Raw genomic sequence first — 6,180 nt, 5'->3', positions numbered from 1 at the left:
TAGGTTTGCAGCAGGATACTTAAATACAGATATTAAATGTGTATGGATCCCAGCACACATGGGTATTGTACTTAATGAAACAGCAAATTCGTCAGCAAAGGAGAGTATTCGAAAAGTTGAAGTGCAGTACTTGATTCCTGTCACAGACTTGAAGAGCTATTGGTACACCAAACTGAGAACAGCAGCCGAGGACTGGTACAGAGAATCAGGAAAACAGAACGGATGTAAGTACTTTTGAGAACTACTACCAAAACAAGGGGAAACCTTGGTTCCGGAGATTCAAGTTTCGAAGAAAATTTATCATCTCAATAAATAGAATAAGAAGTGGACACTTTTGCCTAAAAGAAAACTCCATGGTTGTAGTCCGCAAGCGAACTATACCGACCGAGCGACCACCGCTTGTCGGCGAAGTTAGTGCCAACTTTTGCGTATAGAGAGTCACGTGGTCAGCGCAACGAATCCCCACTTCAGTTTTCTACCAGAGTGTATTATTCGACTTACATAAATGTGTGAATGTAGCAAAGCCGCAGAAACTATAAACCACAACCTATGATAGTGTAATTATTCGAGGAATTTTGAGTTCATGTGATAGATGACTTAATGAAACGTAAAATGTTTCACCCTGTTGCATCGAAGACATTCTGCACTGTATGTTACCACAAGCAGTAATCCTAATAGCGTGATATATCAACAGTATAGGCCTCGCCATAGCTGAAGCGGTTAGTCGCTGGATTCCTTCTCAGAGTACTTCAGTTTCCCCTGCCAATCTTTATTCCACCAAATTCGTCATCATCATGATCACTCGGGACAGGCTACAATAGGCCAATCAGTGGCCGCCATGCCGAGTGGATCCAGTTGGACTTCAGCCCCCACTTAGCGAATTTTTAATTTTTTTTCATTAACAGTATCCATATAACAATATAATTAGGTCGATACTACGATAATCCCAACCAGCACTGTAAAATTGTACGAGTAATTAGTTACATGTCACATGGGCTTTTCAGCTTCAATCGTGAGTGCTCATATAGAAGTTTGTGTTCCCTGTTGTTACTTGGTGACGCAATCGAATGAACAAGAGCTTGAAAGTGTCCTCTGGATAGGAGTGCCAGTCAGTAGCAAGAAGTCGGCGAAGGAAGTGCGAATCGTTTAGTGTTCTACGAGCGGTGTGGTGCGATTGTCGGTTTGTACTCAGCAAAGGTTAGTGGTCGTCATTCATTATCTGCTAGAAGCTGCTTGGCTAAACGTCCGCCCTGTTTATTTATTAATAAATAAAGTGAATTTAATGCCGTTAATTGGCCGCCCAGACAACAATAACATCCACAAACAAGACCATACTGACGTATCAACATTCGTTTACTGGCCAAGGTGTTGCGGGACATGTTTGGACCTTCACGAGATCATCATCAAGCACATTTACAAGAATTCAGTTTTAGTTCTTGACTTTTGTTTTTAATATTGACCCACTTTTATTACAATTTATTTCATTTTGATAGCTAATACTACCATTTTGTTAAATATAATTAACGAATACTCACAAAAATACTCCAATACTATGTGGTTTTTAATTAAGTTTAAGATTTTGATACTAACATATACTTCGGATTTAATATTAATAGAGTTATTAATGTAGTTTTGTCGTTAAAACACAATTTAATTTTAAAATTTTAAATTAACTACTCGAATTATGCTTTGATTTAGGGAGTTTGTTCTAAATAGGTTTAAAAGTAGAAGCAGGTTTTTAGGTGTTGTCAGGTTATTTGTTGTGGTCGTAGTTAAAAATGATAAAGCTGACCCTGCAACAGGCCGTGGAGACGTATAGGTTGGTGGGACGTAGAGGATACTACATTTTCTAGACAGTCGGCTCACATATGCCGCTAAGGTTGTCAGCCTTACGAGCTGGCTGCCCTTTACCTCCAGAAGATTCCTGGTATTAATTTCTGTCATGGCGAGGGCACACCAAGAAACTGGCAACTGCAACGCAACAGCAATTTCCGAGAAAAATCGCAACTGGTTTCCAGGTTAGCAGGCGCACACTGAGGAAACTTATAAATGAGTGGTTGCTCACACCATCTTAAGTAGGTGTGTTCGTCCGACGAAATGTATGATTGTATTTTTTAATTTCGTGCATTCACCTTCTGCAATGGAAGATAATAACACTGACCCTGTCATAGTATGGTGGTAGTTGAGACCAGCTGAGACGGCGTAAGAAAAGAGGACGACGACCATAATGAAAATATTGGGATGTTAATTAATTTGTTTTAATTAAGATAAATTTACTTTAATCAGGAAATATCGCGTTCACACGCAATACGAAATTTTCACACACAGTGCAACAATTTTAGCAAGATAGAAGATACTTGATGATGTCAGTATATACCCGAACCATGTAATGTGGAAGAAGGTTGAGTATATAATAAGTCGTATTTAAGACCGAAATAAATTTTATGATATGTAGGACAGCTTCAACGAAGAACTAGAATGTGTATTCGATAAATTCCCTAAATACAATACGAAAATGTTGTTCAGAGATATCAGTGTCAAAGTAGGTAAGGAAAACCTTCTCAAACCAGCAATTTGAAATGAGATTTTGCACTAAATTAGTATGTTGATGGCGTTAGGGCAGGACTGAATGAATGAGCGCATGCATGCATAAAGGATGCACCACAGTTATCTCACCCATGCACTGATACCTTCGATGATCTACTATCTAGTTACCCCTTTATCAATCCTGCAGTTTGAATGAGATGTAGGGCTTTGTGTATAGAGGCGTTATAGTGGTCACTTGGTTCCATAAAGGACTGGCCCAAATGAATAATCTTAAGTATGCTATGGTCTCACAGTCACATAGGATATGTGTGGCCCTTGCTTACTTTTCACAAATAGGGTTATCTGTAAGTCCAAATTTGAAGATGTGTTCTCTTAGGTGACAGTGTCCTATAAATAGTCCTACCACCCATCTTAATTGGTCTGTGTTTAACTTCAAAAATCCTTCGCTCTTCTGACAGAACCCTCGTATAAGACCTTTTGCCTGTTTGAGTCCAGTTAAGGATTCGCAATATTTTTGATAATTTCTGTTTGTCCAGTCCCTGATCGCTTTCTTGGCATCTTCTACTAAGATGCCGCAAAGGCTGCGCCATAGCTGAAGCGATTAGTTGCTGGCTTCCCACCGCGGCGGCCCGGGTTCGATTCCGGGTATGGTCAAGTGGGATTTGTGGTGGACAAAGTGGCGCTGGGGCGGGTTTTCTCCGATACTTCGGTTTACCCTGCCAATCTTCATTCCACCAAATTCTCCATCATCATAATCACCCGGGCAGGTTCAATAGACCAATCAGTGGCCGCCGTTCCGAGTGGACCCAGCTGGACTCCACCCCCTTCTAAGCAAATTAAAAAAAATGCTGCAAGCTGGTTCAGGTCCCATGAGCGGATGTTCAGATCCAATCCTTACCAGTTCACCTTCCATTACATTACCAGAAATACCCTATGACCAGACACCCATATCAGTTGAACCCTGTTATGTTCGACCCGTTGTGTGAGGGATTGATAGCAGTCCCAGACCAGTTCTGAGGTAATCTGGTGGTTGCCAAGAGCCTTAATTGCAGCTTGACTATCTGATAGATTATAGGTATTTTTTGCGTAATTCCTATCTATGTCCTCAATCAAGGACATCGTATCTATCTTGCTCATCATATGTTAACAACGGCAGCACTTGTACGGTCGTAAGCTTAACAGAAGCCAATTTTAAGCCTCTATGCTTGGCTTCGCCTTGTTCTATGATGCGAATATGTTCAACGTCATGATTTCAGAGTAAGAGCCAAAGTCAGGGTTAGTTTACGACTGGCGGTTTACCGCCAGTTAGTTCGTCTTGGTGACAAGCCCCTTGCGACGCACGACCAGAATTCTTATTCTCTAACTGAACATTTGCAGTTATAGTCCTTATGTAACATCCTCTCTGTGGAGAGGATGGGTCTGTCATTTACAATTGCTGCTGGTCCTCGCCAGCGCAGTCATTCTCAAGTACGAGTCCCGTGGAACACATGACCATATTTTACTGTCTCAGATTCGAGGCTCTCTTCTGTCTGTAACTTTTATTATATATCCTCCGCATCGACCGCATAGAAAACAATCTCTATTGTTGTAGAGGAGTGTTTGCCACGACGTGGCATAGAAAAAGTCGCGGCGCAGACCGCATAGAAAACGCCGTACTTACATTGTTGCATGCGTGTATTTTGCGGACGTTACCTAGCAAGGCCGATGTTTATAGATTCACTGCTTAGCAACGGCTCTATACGCTACAATATGTAGACCTTACGTAAGAGCCTGAAATTCCAGCTGCATTGAAATGCCTCTGATAGGCTACATTTTTCGGAAACGCACTGAGGGAAACTGATAAACAGATACATAAACTGAGAACACGACTGAATGAGAAAAATAGCTGCAAAGCGTATGCTTATAAAGCCAATCGCCTTTCTAATTCGTCATATCGTACTAGTTCGAATTTCTCAGAAATTCCATGTTGCTTAAAATGTTTCTTGTTAAAATACATGCACGTTTTAAATGATTTTAAAATCAAACTAGGAAACAAATGGACAGGCAAGCCCTTTCCGGTAAGGCTGTCTATTTCTTTACGGATTGTAAGTACATTGAGTATGAGGGGTGAGCCCTACAAACCGGCCCTAGTACTGCGACCTTCAATGATCTATTGTGCTTCCCCTTTGGATTAACCCTTTATTAATCCCACAATTCCAATGAAATGTAGGACTTTATTTATTGGGGCGACATAAAAGTCACTTGGTTCCATGAAGAACTGACCCGTGTGGCGATATCTTAGGTAAGCTGTAGCCTCACAGTCACATAAGATGTGTGTGGCTGATTCATCTTCTTGTAGGCACCTTTCACAAATTGGTTCGTCTGTCAGTCCCAGTTTGAAAAGGTGTCCTTTTAGGTAATATCCTATCACACATCTTAGTTGGTTTCTGTTTAATTTTAACAGGTCCCTCGTTCTTTTGGCAGAGGGTCCTGTTATAAATCTTTTTGCCTGTTTGAGTCCAGTTGTGGATTCCCAGTTTTGTGTGTGTGTGTGTGTGTGTGATTTCTCTTAGTCCAGTCCCTGATCGCTTTCTTGGCAACTCCAGTTGAGATGCCGCAAGCTGGTTCAGGTCCTATAAATGGCTGTTCATGTCTGTTCTTGCCAGTTCATCTGCGGTTTCATTCCCTGCAATACCCTCATAACCTAGCAACCATATCAGTTGAACTCTGTTATGTGTGGCCAGTTGTGTGAGGGATTGGTAGCAATCCGAAACCAATTTTGAAGTGATTTGGTGTGTACCAAGTGCTATTATTGCAGCTTTACTATCTGATAGAATATAGATGTTCCTATTTTTGTAGTTTCTATCTAATTCTCAACTGCGCATGCCTTAATGGCATACGCTTCTGCCTGGTTGTAAGTACGTTACATAAACATTAACTCTTATTCTATCCTGATCTGGAGTAATGTAACTGTCACGTGGAGGAAAACAAACGCGACAATTTCACGTAGCTTAACTGGGAGAACACCGGAACGCAAACACGTCCGCGAAGAAACAGAGTCCGCACAGCAGTTTGGCTTCCTTCAACAACAGTTCACAACCCATAAGAATGACACATGAAATTCGTGATGCTTTTCAATGTAAAGAGGCCCTCACTGGCCTATGTTGGGATATTTCAAAGGTTTTCTAAGGAATGTGACATGATAGTTTCACACTGAATTTTGTTTTACATGTAACGTTCGAGGCAATATAATTCAACCTCTAGCTTCATATAATAAAAGAAGTCATACAGGTTACACACCTGAGAACACTGCAATTTCTCCCATACATCATATATTCTGTGGTGTCCCTCAGAGATCTGTTCTTCACCCTGCATTTTTTATTATAGCTATACGTAAATCGGATTCCTGACATTCGTGACTTATTCACTCATGACACGGCACGTCTTGCCGAAGACTACCAACGCGATTAGCAGTACAGAAACTTCAGTTACACACATTACTTCTGGAGTAGTGATATGTATACAAAATTGAAATTTTCCATTCATTGCATTCATTCATTCATCTGTAATCTGTCAAGACGACATGTCCACAGTCTCTTCCAAAACAGTTCCTCCACTTGATGCGATCTAGAGCTTTCTCCTTCAAATGAAAAT

General features: G+C 41.0%; 1 protein-coding gene across 1 annotated transcript in view; it reads left to right on the top strand.

The window, feature by feature from the left end:
- Nucleotides 1–1,091: 1,091 nt before the first annotated feature.
- The window catches only part of LOC111870098 (hydroxymethylglutaryl-CoA synthase 1), a 36,496-nt gene continuing 31,407 nt past the window's right edge, over nt 1,092–6,180 (top strand). Inside the window, exon 1 of the mRNA XM_023862099.2 lies at nt 1,092–1,197. The gene's annotated coding sequence lies outside the window, so the exon portion shown is untranslated. The remainder of the gene's footprint in view (nt 1,198–6,180) is intronic.

This window comes from Cryptotermes secundus, unplaced genomic scaffold (genome assembly GCF_002891405.2).
Source record: "Cryptotermes secundus unplaced genomic scaffold, Csec_1.0 scaffold545, whole genome shotgun sequence".
NCBI lineage: Eukaryota > Metazoa > Arthropoda > Insecta > Blattodea > Kalotermitidae > Cryptotermes > Cryptotermes secundus.
This window is presented reverse-complemented; position numbering and strand designations above follow the sequence as displayed.